Raw genomic sequence first — 19,404 nt, 5'->3', positions numbered from 1 at the left:
CAGATTATTTAATGTACAGGCTAACATTATATTGAATGAAAGCTTTAGAAAAAGTCCCAATTTCAAGTAAAATCACAATCTGAACCAGGTGTTAGTGTGTGTCACGTAGGTGAGTCAAGTTTATATGTTTTCAGAAACGGTAATTGAAGATGGAGGTGGGCCAATTGATCCAGAAAAGAAACAGTACTGGGTTAAATGTCTGTCTCAGCCATTCTTGTGTGAACACGCTTTTTTTGTTGCTTTGAGCTCTTTTTTTGTCGAGGGTCAAATTTAACTTGGTTGTGATTCCTCCCCTTTTTGCATGCACATTTATAATTGTTCCAACAGTCAGTAAACAAGAACCTTATAATGCAGACAAATGTTGCAGGAACTAAAATCATCATACTGGCGTGGTTTTATGCATCAAAGGGTTGAACTGCAAATTTATGAAGTGCTTTAGGGGAAATTTCAAGATCTCAAGATATATATTGTGCATCACAGTATAGCCTAAAAATATTGCAATATTATTTATGAACCATCGCCCAGCCCGAGTGTGAATCTGTCTTAATACGGACTCTCTGTCATCCTGACAGGTGAAACAAAATGAAACCATCACTACTTTCCACCTAAAGGAAATTGAAATCCTTGGAGTCTTGTAAAGCATGATGCTACATGGTACTCTGAGGAATCCCCATGAGTTTACAGAATCTTATCTTATAACATCTGCAAGACTAAAAACCTCGGCTAGGGTAGGATTGTTGCTAAATGTGAGACTGTCCAACTCAATGTCTCACAATGTATGGTGGGCAAAAAACACATATTATTCACTGTAGAATCACCTGTCAGTGATTCATTGTTGCCTGTCATATCCTTTCTTTTCTTTTCCTGGGGTCAAGTATGGGCTTTTATTCTCTTGAACCCCTACCATCTAATTTAAACTACCGCTCGCCAATTTAATAGAGGACTATCTGCGGAGAATAGTGGGTTGTTTCCTGTTGTGATCCAGTTACTCAAGTGTTAGTGAATTATGATTCACCAAAGCACATGCATGAACGCCCATTTGCTGGGTGTTAGCCATAGTTGATGTAAGTGATGGATGGCTAATAGCTGCATGATAATGAGGTGGAGAGGCGATATGGACATGGCATTCTTGTGAGTGAATCTCAACCATTAAGAGAAACATCTCTTCCCAAGCAGAAGTGCTTTGCTTAATTGGTTCATTTCATCAAAAAGCTTTAATTGGGTGACACACTGAAAGATGGATGGATCGGTCGTCCTGGAAAAAAATAAAGGTAGTACCTGAGGTAGGTGGTTTTGTGTGGTCTGTGTGTGTGTCTTAGTGTGCGCATTAAAGAGACTTGAGAGAGATAATATGAATAGGGCCCATTAGGTCAACAAAACTTTTCTGCAGCTCTATGGCTTAAATACACAAGACAGTATTTGCCTTGGTAAAGGTACTAGGACTAGACTTTAAAACACAAGAACAAGCTCGGCAGAGACGCTTGATGTGGGTGCTGAGAATTCAGTGAGACAGAGATACAGAGCAGGAGCCCACACATATTGTAGTGATGGGTGGATGAGGAGCAAAGTAGCTAATAGAAATACTCTTGTGCATAGTACAGTATAACCCCTTAGTGTATCAAGATGTCCATCTGCCACAGCATTCTCCATACCAGCATCTACAAGGAAACAAATGAGTTTCAAATTTATTCTGATGATCAAAGAATCACTCGTGTTCATTTGTGAAGCAGTGCTGTATTTAGAGAACCTATAACCACCATGTTTCATCTGCAGCTACTGGAAATAGCATATGATTGACATTAGTCAGTGTTGGCATTTAAATCAGTGGAAATACAGGTGCTCCTATCTGACAGGGAAATCACACAATGGGGCTTTTCTTTTTGTTCTACGTTTATTTGTTTCAGCTCATGTTGGTTGAGAATAATTGAAATGGCAAATCACTTTGGCAATACGTATTCAGAACCACTTCTATAGTCAATTGTTTTGAAGATAAAGAAGGAATAATTATGTTTTTCTATTTTTGTAAGTGAGGCCATTACCACGGCAGATGTTGAGGAGAAGTGTTAAACCTTCTATTCATGTGCCACCTATTACTTTAATGATGATAGGTCTTCCCCAGTGACACTGGTTGATCTATTTTTATCTGTTCACACTAAGACTGCCAGAATTTAAATGACTGACTTCAGCAGCTGGTATAAATAGACCAATAAATGGACCGATAAGTAGACACAATTGAATGACAATTGAATGACAAAGCTGAACAAAATCTTTTACTGTTTACTGAATTGCAAAAAGCAACAATTTTGTTTGATTGGTGGATAACTCTTTTTATATTACTCACAACAAAATATGTATAGTGGAGCAATCTGTTTTTTTTATACAGTATATATATATATAAAAATGAATGTTCCAAAAATAACAACAGTATACCCCTCTTAGTGGTCTATTGTCTGTGACTCACAGTTTTCAGTAATATCACTAAATGAATGTCTCAAAATGTCTACAGTTCTGACAACAGTGCACCCTACCTGCTTGAGGACAGCAATTGAATACACATTTGAAAATCATTTGCTCACAAGCCAGGCACAGAATATATGTAGTCAAAACAGCAGTTTTGACTACATAAAGAAAGTTCTTTTTACCATTTAAACCTTAAAATAAATCTCTATTTTCTTCCTTTTAATACAGACCTTTGACTCCAGTGGAAGCTCTTTCTTTTCCTCGTTCAAATTTGTTTTTAGAGTGTAAAGAAATTATACACACTGTTATTTTTTACAACTCTCACAAGACTGCAGCAGCATCATTGTGTGAGACTGTGCACTCATGCCACTGCTTAAGCTCACTTAATAGAGATTCCTGCAGTGCATGTGCAAAATGTCAGCTCTGTGGTTAAACCCAGCAGTGCATTGTTGTGTTTGTTTGTACCTCTCCTGTGCCAGTTTGTGTTTTCTCGCCTGTGTGATAGACATTTTAGAATTAAAGTTATTTCAGCTTGGTAATGTTGTCCCTCGGGGCTTGTTGTACCTTTATGCCTGTATGTCAAGCCTCAAGGGACAACAATACCAAACACAGAACAAGAAGAACCTCATAACCTTGCGCACAGCTTAGAGAAGTGTTATGTTGGCTTTGTAGGTAGCTCAGCCTGTCTGAACGAGGCTCCTGTTACATCAGATGCCACTCTTCTTTGACAGCATCTACTGTTTGCGTACAGTTTGTCAGGAAACTTTTTTTTAAATCATCTGGTGCTGGAATTTTGGGGGCACTGTTACACAGCACTGAAAGTAGTGTCCACTAGCCAGACCTGGGAAAAACTCACCTCACAAAATTTTGCCACTTGGGGCAGCAGAACACTGGCATATCACCTTTGAACTTGATAAGCTTGATTAGCAAACAGCTTCCCTGCCAAATCCTGATGGAAACATCTGGCTCTTTAGCTAGCTAAATGCTCCATCATGATCACCAGTTAGTCACTAACTTTGTCACACAAGAGCCCATTGTGGAGCGTAAAACCAAAACAAAAAGCAGAGCTGAAAGATGCAAAACACTACAAAGTGCTAAGAGGAGCTCCAGAGTCAGGTGATGATTATCTGTGGGTTTATAATTATGAATGACACCTTATGCTTCCATATATTAAAAAAAAATGATAATAATAATTTTAAACAACAACAACAAGACCTCGTATTTGTTGTTTTCTGAGAACAACTTTAGACAGTGGCAGGAATGAAATAAAACTTTTTGGGTGAACTCAGGTCAAGGAAAATAATTTCATTTTAAAACATTTTCATTGTATGTAATTTGCATGAATAAAATGCATTTGATGACATTATAAAGCAGTGTGTGATTGTGATACTTTATACAGAGAGAATCAAGCAGACACCTGCTCTGCTCAGTTTAGCAGAAAAAAACACCTAGGTGCAGTGTGTCTCTCTTTCTCTCTGTGTTTGCATGTGTCTGGCTGTGACTGAGTGTATAGGAAACGGTGTGTGTGTGTGTGTGTGTGTGTGTGTGTGTGTGTGTGTGTGTGTGTGTGTGTGTGTGTGTGTGTGTGTGTGTGTCTCTGTGCTCTAGCTATCCCAGTGGTGCCTTGCACCGGTTTTGCCTACAAGCTAGCGACCTATTTTTCTCCGCATTGAATGAAGTAGACATTTTAACAAAGTGGGAGGCAGAGAGAGACAGGGAAGGAGGGGGGGGCAGATCCGTTCCTCTGCTATGGATTAATTACCCTGTACCTAAACCTGATCCTATGCTGTGAGCGAGAAACTTTGGCATCACCCTGATCAATAATGCATTTTTCTGTCTCTCCATTTAATTTGCACGCAGGCCCCACACGCTGGCATCACTATCCCCCTGGAAAAGTGCAGGAGACACCTGATACTCAAAGTGCAACACTCCACCCCCACCCTCATGCCATGCTCCATGACACCCCCTCCCTTCTCTGTTGCTCACTGACAAATTGATTCTCTCTTAATGTCCTGTATGGAAAAAATATCTCCTCAATCCTCAGGACCAGCGTAATAAGATACATGACATGTTGGATTAGCTCATTGGTTTGTACAAATTTGTTCCTGTTTTGGTTTAAATAGTGACACTCTCCATTTCCAGAGACGATTATTTAGCAATTTAGGGAAGGCTTAGGTTTAAGGAGCAGGGCAGTGTAAAGTAGTAGCTACAACTCCCGAGTGGTATTAGAGTTAGCACAGTGCTACTTTGAAACTGTTGAACAAGAGTAGCTCTTAATAGCAAGGTCAAGCTAACGGGGGAGAGAGGTAGGTCATTCGATCTTGTGTGATTTATCTGCTGTGTGTCTTTGTGTGTTAGGTCCTGCATTGAAAGGAGAGCCGTATGCTGGGACCTTAGACTCTTACTTTGTAAAGCTTGTGGTTTTCCTGAGTACCTAACTGAGTAGACACTCTCTATTGTGGACCAGGAGTCACCAGACTTAGTCACCTGGATGACCAGATCTACACTTTCAGTACGTCTCACGGTTTTAGTTGTGGCACTATATAAACACAGTAGTGAGTGCATGACAGGTACAGCATATGCACTGGTGGATAAAAACAGGTAGTTTGGCACTATTTCTTTTATGAATTTAATACTGCTTTTGCATTGCTCTGCGTTGAACAAAGTAAACATTTTAACAAAGCGGGAGGAAGAGAGAGACAGATCAGTCAGATCGGAAATGGATGATCAGTGTATGGTCCATTAACAGGGCATGATCTCTGTGGGGATCCTTATGTCCACAATCGTCGAACCTTTTGTAAGATCAAACCACATATGCTCTGTAGTTACATTTTCACAAGACAAGACTTGTCATGCACAGACTATAATATGCTGTGCATTGTTCCTTTGCACAACATGGTGCCCTGTCGTCCTTTTACCCTGTTTGTTCACTGCTTGTTCAGTAAGTTGTAATATGGCTGCCCTGCTGCCACTAAGACACACTACTGAACTGCACATTTATTGCGCTTGTTAAGTGACTCTGATTTGTCAATGCTCACGTGGAACTTTGTTGAGATCTAGACTGACATCATTAGTGCTCTTAGTGCTTAGGAGAATGCTGTGCCAATTAACCAGCTCCCTGACTTCTGGCGATGCGCCGAACAAATAAACTCCCCTTTCCACTACCTGGCCTCTGTGTGTTTCGGCATCTCATCTCAGTTAAGTGCAATGGAATATGATTTTAATCTTTTATTATGTTTCACTATTTTATTTTGAGACGGAAGCTTAGAATTAATTGCTTATTAAATCAACATTAACCTTACGACACCGTTTGCTGCCAAATAATACCACTGTGGCATAGGAGGGAAATTACAATGGAGCATTTTTTTTTCTCTCCGTGTTGTCGTTACTGTAAAGAGAGGAGGTGGGTGTACAGACCACATTAGAAGTGTGTCTCTGCTTTTTATACCCATAGAACAAAGGTATACGTAGTAAATTTATACATTTTTCACTTGGCAGACTGTTTATTTCTCATATTATCAATTGGCTGACTTGTACGGCAGGCATATATTCATCTCTCTGCTCTTTGATATGAACTAAACATTATTATGGCAAATGCAATTTATTGCCACAAATCTGGCAAACTAGAAGGTCAGGCCATACAGGTCAACAAAAATTGTTCTGAGAAAGATTTAACATCCATTCAGAAAAACAAATGTAACATTTCTAATTAGCATTTCCAACCACTAGAGTTTCCACAGTCACACTCTACTTAGGATGGGTTAGCTTGCAAAATGATAAAACAAAATGGCAAATAGATGCAAGAATGTGGGTATTTAAATAGACCCTTCTATTTTATGAATAGGTGTGTGATGGTGCTCGGGGAAATCAATTGATCATCAGTTGATGTGGGTGGTCAAATGACTTTCTCCTTACTTAAACCCTGAACTGTAGTTATCTAAAACAAATTCATTTGTTTTGAGGACAGAAATACACACATGGATTCTACCTTTTTGGGAAGGCAGTACTCAGTTACACATCTTTCCATTTTGTTTTTGCTTTATGATCTTGTGGCTCTTGAGGTTAACTTGTAACCTACATTTGGTCTGACCAAACATATCTGTTAATAGAAGCCATCCACATTAAGTGCTTACAACAAACCCTTAACAAGTACTGCTACTGATTCACCACTAGTGTGTTGACATCAGGGGAAACCATTTAAGTGTCTTATTTAATGCAGGCTAATGAAAACGCCGAGGTTGTTTTTTTTTTTTACCTTTGATTGGAATCTACAGCCAAGACATGGCTGTGTACTGCAGACCTGAGTGTTTTCTGCTTACACCTGCCTCTCTGTGTTTGTCTCCATTACAGACAGAACTAGCTATAAAATCCAGACAGTTGTGTAGTTTACAAGACATACCACATTCTTGGTAAATCATATTTATTTTTGAGGCTGTGTGCTGTCTTCTTGGGAACAAAGCTGGCATATCCCTGCTCTTTTTTAACAAAAAAAGCCATTTTCAGCCAGATGCGGCTGAAAATGGGTGACATAAACCCAGCGACCACAGTAGCTCTGGGAGACAGTAATGTACCCTTGTAACTCAATCCCTAAGCAGACCACTGAATGGAGAAATGTAGCTTCTTTGGCTCGCACCATTCTCTCATTCCCCTGTTGTGACCTTTTTCTGCTCTCTTATGCTGAGGGACTGTACTGATCCCGGAGCAGTCATTTGAGCAAGAGGAGAACAGTAAAGGGATAGCCATATAATGTTTTGCTGTCATTTGTGGTCATAGAATAGCAGTAGAAAAGATTGTAGACAATAGTTTCAATAGATTATACCACACCAAAGTAAGCAAACTGATACAGTAAATCTGTTGTGATCTGAGTTGAATGATTTATAACTGTTTTTTTTATCTCAAGCAAGGCCACGCCTTGTTATCAAATGGTTTGTCTTGCCATCTGAAAAGCATGTTATCGTTTGAGCTGTAGCTGCAGTGTTGCTTCTTTGAAGAGGAACCAATTTAAAGTTCTTGTCTTGATTAATTTACCTGTTCACACTGATTTAGACAAATTTGAGCAACGCCTCGAGCACCATGGCAAATGATTTGAAAGATCAACACATGATGTATCATAGTAGCTTGTAAATATTGTGGCTCCACAAAGTCACTTAAGAAATAAATAAGAACAAAAATACCTGCAGCTTTGGTTGGTGTGTTGCATGAATACAGGATGAAGGACTGCAGTTCTCAGTCCGCTGAAATGGAAAGGCATCACTCAAAAAGCAGCAAGTGGTACAATCTTCCATTCCCCTAGGCATAATAACTTCAAACATATTCTTTGACCTAGCCCATGCCTTAACAAGCATAACAGTCAAGAGATTGATCTCTTCAAAATTCATAAATGGACGATTTGATTATTTTTCACACATTAATGCTGAAATAATCTCCACGTAGACACATGCCACATGCACATAGTGATTTCTAAAATCACCATAGATACAACCTGCCACCATGAACTTGTCAACCAGCAGGAGATTATGTGTTGTGAGTTGTGTGTATGATAGAGCTTATGAACAGTTAAAGATTAAAAACAGATTAATAATGAGTAATATTAGGGAAATTTCATTTTCTTCCTTCATATTTTCCATTGTCTTTCATTGCATTTTTACATCTGTCTACCTTGTCCTACTTTTTTGCAAAGAACACTTTTCTGTTTCTGTTGTTCTGTGGTCAGACATTCACCCATGTAGGCTAGGCGCTTTGATGAGAGATGAGTGACAGAGAATGCAAGGTGTTTTTTTGAGATTGGATGTGGCATGACATTGCCTGGCACTGATAAGAACTGTTGTGAACCACAGTTGTGTCATTTGTTAAAATAAGCCGCTGGCAGAAAAACAAACATCAGTGTAACATCTGTCTTTGCCATGCTTGTCTTATGACTGCTACACTGTAATTAAAGTTCTATTCAACCTGCAAGCTTGAGTATTCGAAATATGACATGCATGAACATGTTAACCATTTGACTTTTGTCCTAAGTATTTATCTTAATTAGTTGGATTAATCAGTTGTTTGCAGAATGGAATTTGAAAACTGTTGCATATATAATATGCAATATGCAAATTAATTAATATGTTTTTCTAATCATTTGCATCTCGCCTAAATTACAAACCTGTAGAAACAGTAAGTGGCACTGATGTAGGCTGAACTATGCTAAAATAACATGGAGTGAAAAAAATCCATATTTGCTGGGGTGTGTTCAGTGGTACACATAAACCAAATGATGCATTTCTATTGATTTGTCCCTTCCTTGGATTCCTCTGTTTGGGAAACCCTCTATCAGCTGACATGGCTCATTGTTCATCATGGACTAATAAAGAGCTTTACTGGTGCCATTATACATTCTTCATTTCCAGTGACACACTCATGAAAAAACTTAAAGATGGAAGCCATTTAACATTTAAACAATAGCAGATGGAGGGCTTCAGTCACTGAAGTAACATCACTTCCTTGTATGTCTGGTGTACTGAAGTTCTTTATTGAAAAAAACAGTCACTTTCAAACAAAATTGAATAGCTGAGGTGAAAATTGGGTCACACATATTATTCAGACACTTCTGAACCTGAATTTTTCTTCCTAAAGTGTGTTCTCTCTAGGGGTAACCCCCTTTAGAATCTACACCAAGCATCACAGCCATATCGTGGCAAATGGCAGTTTCATGGGGGAAGTGAGCTGAGGTTTTGATGTTTTGACTCAAGCACTTAAGGTCAGCGGATGAGCGCAACAGCTTTCGCTACCTTTCTACTTACTGAATCATCAAATCAGGGAGTTTGTGGAATCAAGGGAGCCGGGTGGTAAGAGTTCAGGTCCTTAGCCGAACTGCCACAGGTTCGATCTCATGTCATTGTCCTTGAGGAAAACACTGAGCTCTACTTGCATGGCCACCGACAGATTCTAAGTATAATAGTATAAGTGTATAATAGACTTTAATGAGAATTTTGAGAGACTTTGAGAGAAAGCAGAAACCAATCCTGTAGATAAAACTTAGTGCATGGGTAGACCATTCAGCCTTAAGTATCTCTTTGCCAGCCACTACTTGAGCTTAACTTGTATCTGCACATTGTCACTTTAGTCCTCTGCAATTGTCTTCAAATTGTAGCTAGCTGCTGTGTTGTCCAGGGTTTTAGAGATGCTGCCATTAGTGACTAAGTCACTTAAAACTGATGAACACAGAAGACAGTACTGATTATTTTAATAAATAATGAAGCGAATGTGTTCCTTTGGTATTAGCAAAGAAATTGCTGGTTGAGATGCCTTTGAGAATAAAAACATTAGTTAGATCTGTAAAGGAAGCAAGCACTGCCATGCAATAAAATAATTATTTTATGTGAAATTACCTGCAGATACAGAGAAAGAAAGAGAGATGGACTGGCAGGCAGATACACAGAGAGAATGACAGAGAGCCTTTTGCCACTACATACAATTTCAGAACACTTAAGTGATTCTCAATGCCAGCATGCCTCAGCCTGCCACTGGCATGACAGATGCTCTAAAATTGAATATAGATTTCAGTGAGCAAGGCAGGCGTGCCTGATGAATTTCAATTTGCTGCTGTCCATATTTCATAGTCACCACTATGGATAGCTTAAGGGGAGGCAGTGCAAGCACTATGGCTGCACCTGCCAAACTGTCAGTTGGCCAGTGTCAAATGATGATCGGTACTTCATAGAGGCCCATATTTATCCTACACTAATTCATGCCCTACATCATTTTATCATCAAAATGTAGATCTGTGAGTAGGGGGAAAGGTGTAGCCATTGAAAAGACATGCTTCATTTCACCACTGCAGTACTCGTAAGAGAAAAGGAAGCTCATATGATGACAATTGCTCAGCAGTAGAAGATTGTAGAAATGGTGTACAGTAGCTTGAGGGTGGAGCAAATGTAGAGAGCTTCCCCAAGGGGGGTTGAGGTGTCTTGCCTGCTGTGTACCTGGTAGTCTATTTATAGCTTGGTTTGAAGTACTTAAATGACACTGGATGCTGTTATTTTGCAACAGTGTTCTTGTGAAGAATTTCTGCGTTTTAAAATGACATTATTTGATTATTTGCCTATGTTTGAGCTGTTACTGGTTTGACTCAAATTTAAATGAAGATAGCTGTGTTTTTTTATATGTAATCCAGTTTATGACACCCTGTGTGTACTTCACATTGCAGCTGACCATTCCCCAGAGCACACTGTGTATACAGCTACTTGTAGATGTTAGAATTCATTTTCATACCTTACATCTAATTTGTATCATTCAATTCAGTTCAGTGTAGTATGAAAAGAAACCACTAAATAATGTCTCTTGGGGTACAGAAAGCAAGCCAACTACGATGTAACAAATCAGCAACCAGTCATATGACAAAATGTTGCAGCACCAGAAATGTAGAGCATGATTCAACATAATAAGCACAGGGAAATATAACAAAGCATAAAACACACGTTGGAAATGCAATACAGTGGAAGCTCCAGTTAATTATGACAACCTTTAAGTAAGGCCACCAACTTGATGCAACAATGGCAATATTGTGCTCAAAATAAAACAAAGCCAGAGCAGTGTCAAACTCTGGTAAGCAGTAAACCAGTGTTTTGTGAAAAAGTAAAATGCATAGACAAGGTAAATGGTGTAACACAAAGTCAAATTTGAATTCCCCTTTAAAAAGCATTTTACAAATTATTTTACAAATTTAGTAATCTATTCACGACAAAGACAGGATGACAAAATGGAATAATGAATTGAATATCTAATTAACATTTCACAGAGTTTTAGTAACAGATTAGTTGTGCCATTACATGTAAATGTGTTTAATTATCATCTTAATTATTTTTATGAATCTATAATTTAATCAACAATAAATAAACACTAAACTAATCTATAATAATTAAGATGCCATAATACAGGTTCCATACAACATAAGCTTACCTATCTTACCTATATTATAGTCCATCTGGCATACTTATTTATACTTAGGGTAATGTGAAGGCAAACACAAACCCACAAAAAAAAGCTCCCTAATATTTCCATCTTAATGCACTTAGATTTGCAATGTAACAAGGTGTCTATTATATATGCTAAAGTTTTATAAGAATCAGCGTTGGCAATGGACAACAATTAAACTACCATTCAATATAAATATATAAATCAGCTATGTTCATCAGCTACTAATGGCAAGACTGCAGTTTTCTGAGCAGTAATTTCAATCCTTGAAGGTAATCTGACTGAGATATTTGTTAAATTTAATGTCTGAGCTATATACTGTAGCTTTAAAAACATTGCTCCTTACAACTCCTCAGTTACCTATAAAGTTTATGATGTTGGAATTTAATCTAGCTCCCTATGGTGAGAGCGCCAGGCAGATGCTCAGAATGTCATGTAGGTTGCAGATAAAGAGAGATGCAAAATATGTCTGTCTCTCAAGGTATATTTTATTGAGCAAAACAGCATTTCAACATATGGAAATAACCATAACCTGTAGTACAAAATATTGCTCAACTGAACCAGTTTTTCTTGTATGAGCTGTGGTGATGTAAGTTTGTTTTGTGTTATAGCTGCCATCATACATAAAAGACATTCTTTTTTTTTTTACCCTTTTAAAGCAACCCTTTGGAGTGAATTGCATGATGCCACCAGAGGGTGCAGGAGATGACAGAGCTTTCTTGGTTAATTAGAGTGGACATGCTACATGTGTCTGTGTGTGTTGCCGCATCTCATTAGGGCGAGGTATGGGCCACTGAGCCGGCTAAAAGGAATGGATAGGGAGCATGTGGTGGTGTAGTTTCCTTCTCCATGAACGCAGACACTCTGCTCTTTCTCCTCCTCTCAGGAGTCTTGCTGAGGCCCCTAGAGCCAAGGCCAGTCAAAATGGTTGTACTTGATGCAAAGACCCTCAAGGAGCCCACTGTCAAAATGAACACAAATTGAAAACAGAAAACAATGTATGTGATTGTACAGTGCAAAGTATACCACATCAAACAAATGCACACATACAGAATATGGACAAATACACACACATGCAGCTCTGTTTTTACAATCAATTGCAATGGAATGACATGAAATAGGCACATTTCTCAATGTCAATAGCTATGAGTGTATGAACGCTCATAAATGTATCTATACAGATCAATCTCTGATGTGCTTTTGACAAATATTCTGAGAGCTATACACTAGGACTTTTTTGTTTCCTAGTTTTTATTATCATAACAATATTGATTGTGCTATATTTACTTACATTTATGTTATTTACTTTGCTGTTAGTGCTGCTCTCCAGCATGCACTTAGAGGCCCACAAAATGATGAAAATTATCCCTTTAACATAATAGAGTTAAAGGGACCATCAAATGCACTTCTTTTCAGACATATAATTGAGCAATTATTTTCACATGTAACTTACAAAAGACCATTCTTTCCTCTTTACTTATGTACTCCAATCAGCCACAACATTAAAACCAGTCATCTCTTTTAATGTTGTGGCTGATTTTTGTACTTTCTTGATAATTCTTATGGCTGCCAATCATCTGTAGATGAAGCAGAAGAGTTCTGTTGCTTAAGCCTGAACATGTCTATTTTATTTTACACCTACCCTCAAAAAACATTTTAAGCAACAGACTCTCTTTTTGTTTCTGAAGTAGTGCCGGTTGTGTTTGTGCAAATGTCTGCTTGTGTTGACACATTGCTACACTGTTTAATGCCAGGTGGTAGCTAACTAAACATCCCAGATCCTTAAAATAACCCATCAAAGATTGATGTGAACTCCTCCATCCTGAATGACCATATAGATTGTTTGGCCATACCCTCTAACTCAATACATCTCCTGAAATAGCCCCACAAAGGCAGCAGGTGTACCAGACCTTCAGTGTCATGGTTATAGCAATAAACGTGCAATTAAGCTTATGGAACAGTCGTGGTTTGGTTAGGTTTGGGCACAAAAAATACTTGGTTAAGGTATGAAAAGATTGCAGTTTGGGTTAAATTAAGTACTTCCCTAAAGTTAGAGGGCCTTCCTTGTCATAGTTACAATAATAAATACACGGTTAAGACTGTAAAACGGGCATGGTCAAAAGAAGCAATGATGACTATTGCTTCCAAACATGACGAATGAACAGAGGTCTCCTGTTTCAAAGTCCTGTGTTTGTCGACCGACCTATCAACCCCAACCTCCATCTAAACAGGACTTTGTCATTGAAAACATTTCTAAACACACTGAGTAATGATGGAGTAAAGAATGAAAATAACTATATAAATTTTCCTTTATGTCCATCACTTAGATTGACAGTCATTTTATATCGTGGGTCAAGTAAAGATGGGAGATTAGGGGAAGTTATGGTATTGTCATCCGAGATCAACTCCCTAGTCAATCTCTTGTACTAAAATTTATGTTAGACATTTTGGTTTTAAATACATTTTAAGAGTTTAACACCAGTATTAGTAATAATCATCAATTACTTTATTTATAGTCTATACTTTTTTCTATATAGTCTATAGTCTATTTTCAGCAAACACAGGGAATAAGAGAAGTGGAAACAGAAAGACAGAAACGGTTAACATTACGGTAACCTGTCTCAATGGTTTTAGAAACAACAGTAACGCCAGGCTACCTTCCATCAATAAGGAGATAGCTACTGTTAGACTTTGCTGATTGGTTATTGATTTTGCAAGACAACATTTAGGCTACCAAACTTTGGATGCAAAGATCTCCACACCGCATTGACTGTGTCGTGGGTTCCATTGATTTTATGTTAGCAAAGATGCTTAGCTCCTTGTTAGCTTACTGCAAGACTCAAAATCTTTCCTCACGCCTTGCAGGCTTAAAAGGTGGATGCAGAAAGTTCATGGTTTCCTACCTCAGAACAGAAGTTCTGTTTAGCTGACATGGTATTTACAACACACTCCAATGGAGACAAAACACCACTGGACAGTAAAACTATCAAATCATCAATATAACCCTCTTCGGCAAGTCCTGCAATGTCCCCCACTTCCACATTATTCGTGTCTATACCTAGTGTTTGTGACTCTTGCCACGACATTGTCTCTCACTTGAGAACATTCACACTTCACACAGTTCAAATCACACCGATTTTGCAACTTTGGGCTTGAAGAACACCCCAAGTCATTTTAAAGGAAAGGGCTGAAGTCCAAGTAAAGTCATGGTTCAATGATCTTAATGTCAAAGTTGATCAAATCTTAATACTTTTGTCATGTGTAATGTAAGGTAAAGTGTAAAGTAACTAGAGTTGAAACTGTATATGCAGGTACTGATTTCCCAGACTAGTCCCCATGGTCACATTGAAGTTATGCCATGTGTGTTAGATCACCTCATGTAATGTAGGTTGACCTTATGTATTCAGCATATTCAGTCAGAGTGTATCTTCTATTGTTTACCAAGGGAACTGATCTTTCATGGTAGTTGTTGGGGCTTTGGTAAAACAAAGGTATATCACATTATCTTAATGTGAGTAATAGTCTAGTAGTAGTAGTAGTAGTAGTAGTAGTAGTAGTAGTATCAGTATGGATACTTATCAATACCCTTACACACTGAATGCAAATCACAGCCACAAAATAACAAAAAAAGGTTATGTAACGAGAAGCCAGTGGATTTATATCTTCACATATGAACAGCACTTCAGTGGTAACATGTGAACCTTGTTTATGTGGAGGAGTGGGAGTGATGGATGTAATTTAATGGCTCACATTAACTTCCTAGCATCTTGCCCTTTTTTCTACCTTCACTGGAGCAGACCGACTTCTTAATTGGCATAATAATGTGATTAATTGCTTTCTTGTCATTGGCCCCACTGAGTTTTCCACTGTAAAGAAATATAAATCAGCCGTGTATTTACAAGCAATCAAATGCTTGAAGATCGAAAGGAACATATAAAAGATGCCCAGCTGTGCAAAGTAATTGGTTCTGCTTTATTAGCTGTGTATCATTAGTTGAAAGGAAAGACATTTGGATCAGGAGGATGAGTTATTTTGGCATGTAGTTTATTTGTTCTTATTTTTGCAGATTTTTGTGTATTTATTTCTGTTGTGATGATTTTCCTTGTTTTGTTGACATAAAAGTGTTGCCATCTCTAGCACATGAACACCAGGAACGATTTAGATGCAGACCCCTCAAGTAGATTGTACACTCTGTTTTACCAAACTGGTTGAAAAATTATAGAGGACATACGTTGACAATGATAGGTTCTTTTTTTTAACAAACATTGGGTTTCAGACCTTACTAAGAGTGATTCACTGTAACATAATTAAAACCAGACTTAATTTTTGAGTGTTATCATTGAGGTGCACAGGCATCGCATCTCATTTTAAATTGAAATACATGTAAATAAAATAACATTATTGATAATAAACCCAAATACTGCAGTAAAGCATGAATATTTTAAATGTGTTATGATTATAAAACTAAAATAAAATTTTATGTCAGTGTTCGTTTTCAAGGATGAATCTGACCCATGAGATCATCACATCTCTTTATACATGCAGCCTTTCCTTTGTGCTAATTTTTACTATCCAGGAATAAATCCTGCTTCTGCCAATAGAAACCTTTTATCTTTTCTTACTTTCAGGTGATCAGTGAAATGAAAAAAAAAAACAAAAAAACATCCCATTTCCCAATCTGTCCTTCATTATTCTTCATACTACAAAATAAAGCACCAATTATCTAGGTTTAGGCTGGGGTAGTTATGAACGAATGCTGATGAAGTTCTGATGTCTATAACAGCATCCAGGTGCTCTCGCATATTAAGACACTTTATGGTCACATAATTAAGGTGAGATACTATTGTCTTGATTGGTGTGCAGCTTGATTCCAGGTGGTAAATGGTGCGCTAATGCATCCCCATGAATCAAGGCCAGGCTTGGGGCAGACAGGGGAATGGTGACAATGGTGTCCACAGTATGACAGATCGTCCATGAAAGATTATGAAATCACATTACAAGTGATGATATACTAAACTTACAATATGAATCAAGATTACTTTATTTGCAAAGCACAATAAATACACAGGCATTTGCCTGAAACTGATGGGAGGCATTTGATTATAAACCAAAGGTACAGGAAACACTGAAATTGTAACCTGATGATGGAGCAGCATGGGAAGTAAAGGGATCTTATTTTCAAGTTCAAGTTTTTTCCAAGTCAGTCTGAGAGGTACATCAGTGGAAATCCACCCTGTAGAGGTAGAGATATTTCATTAAGAGCCAAAAAAGCAAACCTTTTAGTGGTAATAAAAGAAAGTCAAGGGATCACCAAAGTCTTCGTCTAGGAACCATGAATGCATGTACAAAGTTTTGTGCCAATCCATCAAATAGGTGTTGACATAATATATTGGATAAGGTCAAACTTGCTGACCTGCTTGTGGTGCAAGGTGAAAAGCCAGGGGTCATCACAGTCATTAGGATTCACCATTTGGGGACCATGGATGCCTGTACAAAATTTTACACCAATCCATTCAATAGCTGGCATTGCAATCCACTATCCATGCCAAGATGAGTACCTATTAGTATGTATTATTTCTGTCTAATATTGTAATATTAAAATTGTTAGGAGGCCTACATCAACATCGAGGAATTCATTTTTCAATCAGGAATGTCAAATACATTTGGCTCATCTGTAATATCAAGGGCAGACAAAAAGGGGATTATAATGAATTCAGCAAAATCACTCTTTCACAGCCCATCAATATTCTGTGGCCATTGTGAGGAAGTGGGTTCAGGCTTAACAAGGAGATCCAACAGATAAATGATCAAAAAACAGGACAGCTATTGTCCTTGAACTCTTAATGGCGTACTAATAGTGCAGGGTGTCAAGAGTGATTTTAACAAGAGTGTCCTGAGTCAAACTTTTTTTTTAATCTCTCTGCCTTTGGACTGGAGGAGATAACTGTCTCCTCTCCCTCTCTCTCTCTCTTTATCTTTCTTTCTCTCATCATCGGATTACCAACTCAGGCACGCTTTCTGCATAATCACCATCCTCTGTGTTTCCCCCTGCAGTCTGGATAAGGGGACTCATTATAGTAGAGAAAGTAGCAGGCAGGGACCAGTGTGCATTGTGTAGGTCACATGGTTTGCTAGGGACTTGAAAGAGATCAGGAAGTTCTGTGGAACAATCTTTTAACAGAAAATCGCACCATGGACTCAGAACAATACCAACACTGTGAGCCTTGCTTTGGTTGAAATGAAACTGAGTACATATACAGTATGTCATTTATTTAATGTGGATTGAAGACTCAACATACATCAAAGCTTTTGCTGATGCACTGTCACTGTTTCTACTATTGATTCCTCGTCTCTTCTGTGTCCATCTAATTTCTAAGTATTGTGTTTTCAAGATGTTTGAAACTGTGATCTTTATGTATTGATTTTGATTGTGCCTTATAAGCGTACCTGTAATTTTTCTTTTCATTTCTGCTTCTTCCCTCTCCTCTACTTCTAGATAAAAGAGAGAAAATAGGGACGACCACAGCAAAAGAAGAGAGAAAAGAATAGGCCATGGCTGAGGGGATGATTACTTCTCAAAGTGGTAAGCAGCAGACATTTGTGTGTCTTAGTTGTTTTGTTTTGTTTGTGAGACTTGAGTGTGTTCATTTTGGAAGATTTCATTCCTTTTACATCAGGCCTGGTTGAGAGAAATGGACAAATAACATAAGAGTAAAAAGAACCTCTCTGTGGTCTCTGTCTTAAACGTCAATGTGTGGCTCTCACCCAACCATCTCAATCTTTCTATTCCTGCAACATTTTTCTCTTTCTTCATTTGCTGTCTTTACAGACTAGAGTCCTCATGTAAAACAATCACATGAGGATGGTGCAATGGAATTTAATGTAAAGGGCTTTGTTGGGTTCCAGTTTTATCCAGATATGCACCATATATATACTTTAGCTTTAGCTTCAGCTTCCTGACACTTGACCTGATCAAGTCTTACAGCTCCTTTGGCTCTAAGCGCTCTCTGTCACTGAGTTGCATTGGTGAGTCGGTGTCCCCTGTTGCAGTCCCTCTGACCGCTGACACACAAATTATTTCTGAATGATGCCTTGATCCCTCATCAATGCAACCAGGACAAGCAGGTCCAGAGAGCTGGATGTGGGCCATCTGAGGAAAGGGTTCACATTGTCACCTCGGATTTTCAGTTGAATCAGGAGCATCATTTGAATTTACAATGCAGTCCATGAACTCTTCACAGCTTCTAAAGAAAACACCTATGATTCATAAATAATTTAAGATCATGGATTGCAGAGTACAGTGAGTACCAAGTATTTCTCTTCATGTGGTGCTTTCAGGTTATTATGGGAAGTCTAAATTATTGTGTACTTATTCATATGTGTGCATCAGATAAATAAGTTTTACATTTCTTTTACATTTAAAAGTTTACTGGCATTCACCACATGCTTTTTACTGTATATTGTTATCATTTTAAGAAAATGAAAAGCATGACACATTAGAGATGCATTTGGATATTGTAAACCAGGGGATATTTACCTGTGTGTCAATGTAATATGATAAATTATAAGATTGATCACCTGCGCTTTTCATGATATCACCTGACTCTGTGAATCCAGGCGACTGACCTGTAAAAAAAACGAGCACATAGCTCACCTGTTCAAAGGAGAGGGTTAGTTAATGTAATATAGGGCCTGAAATTCTCTTTTCAAAAAGAGGGGGGGGCCCTTAAATGCTTATGACTTATATACTTTCTACATCTTAAAGAGATATCTAAAGGGGTCCTATTCTTACCTCATTTACCTTGGTTGCATTTCATCACTCTCCTCCAACTGAAGGGATTCTCTGTTTTTGTTGTGTGGATGTGATGTTGACTTCACTATATTACAAATCTATCTCCCTCAGTCAGCACACACTGTAGATGGTTGGGTTACTACTAGACAGAGATACACTAGAATTGTCTGTTGGAATACAGTGATTTAGTTTGA

At 38.2% G+C, this 19,404-nt stretch overlaps 1 protein-coding gene across 13 annotated transcripts in view; it reads left to right on the top strand.

Moving 5' to 3' along the window:
- The window catches only part of lingo2 (leucine rich repeat and Ig domain containing 2), a 197,827-nt gene that overhangs the window by 98,366 nt on the left and 80,057 nt on the right, over window positions 1-19,404 (top strand). For 12 of the 13 annotated variants that reach the window (XR_011684456.1, XR_011684453.1, XR_011684457.1 and 9 more), the window contains one exon: window positions 17,915-18,001. The gene's annotated coding sequence lies outside the window, so the exon portion shown is untranslated. Of the gene's footprint in view, window positions 1-4,320; window positions 5,941-17,914; window positions 18,002-19,404 lie in introns of those variants that run through there. The other variant, XR_011684459.1, reaches the window with a different exon arrangement.

This window comes from Trachinotus anak, unplaced genomic scaffold (genome assembly GCF_046630095.1).
Source record: "Trachinotus anak isolate AG129_WGS33_773 ecotype Australia unplaced genomic scaffold, CSIRO_AGI_Tana_v1 ptg000021l, whole genome shotgun sequence".
NCBI classification, from domain to species: domain Eukaryota; kingdom Metazoa; phylum Chordata; class Actinopteri; order Carangiformes; family Carangidae; genus Trachinotus; species Trachinotus anak.
This window is presented reverse-complemented; position numbering and strand designations above follow the sequence as displayed.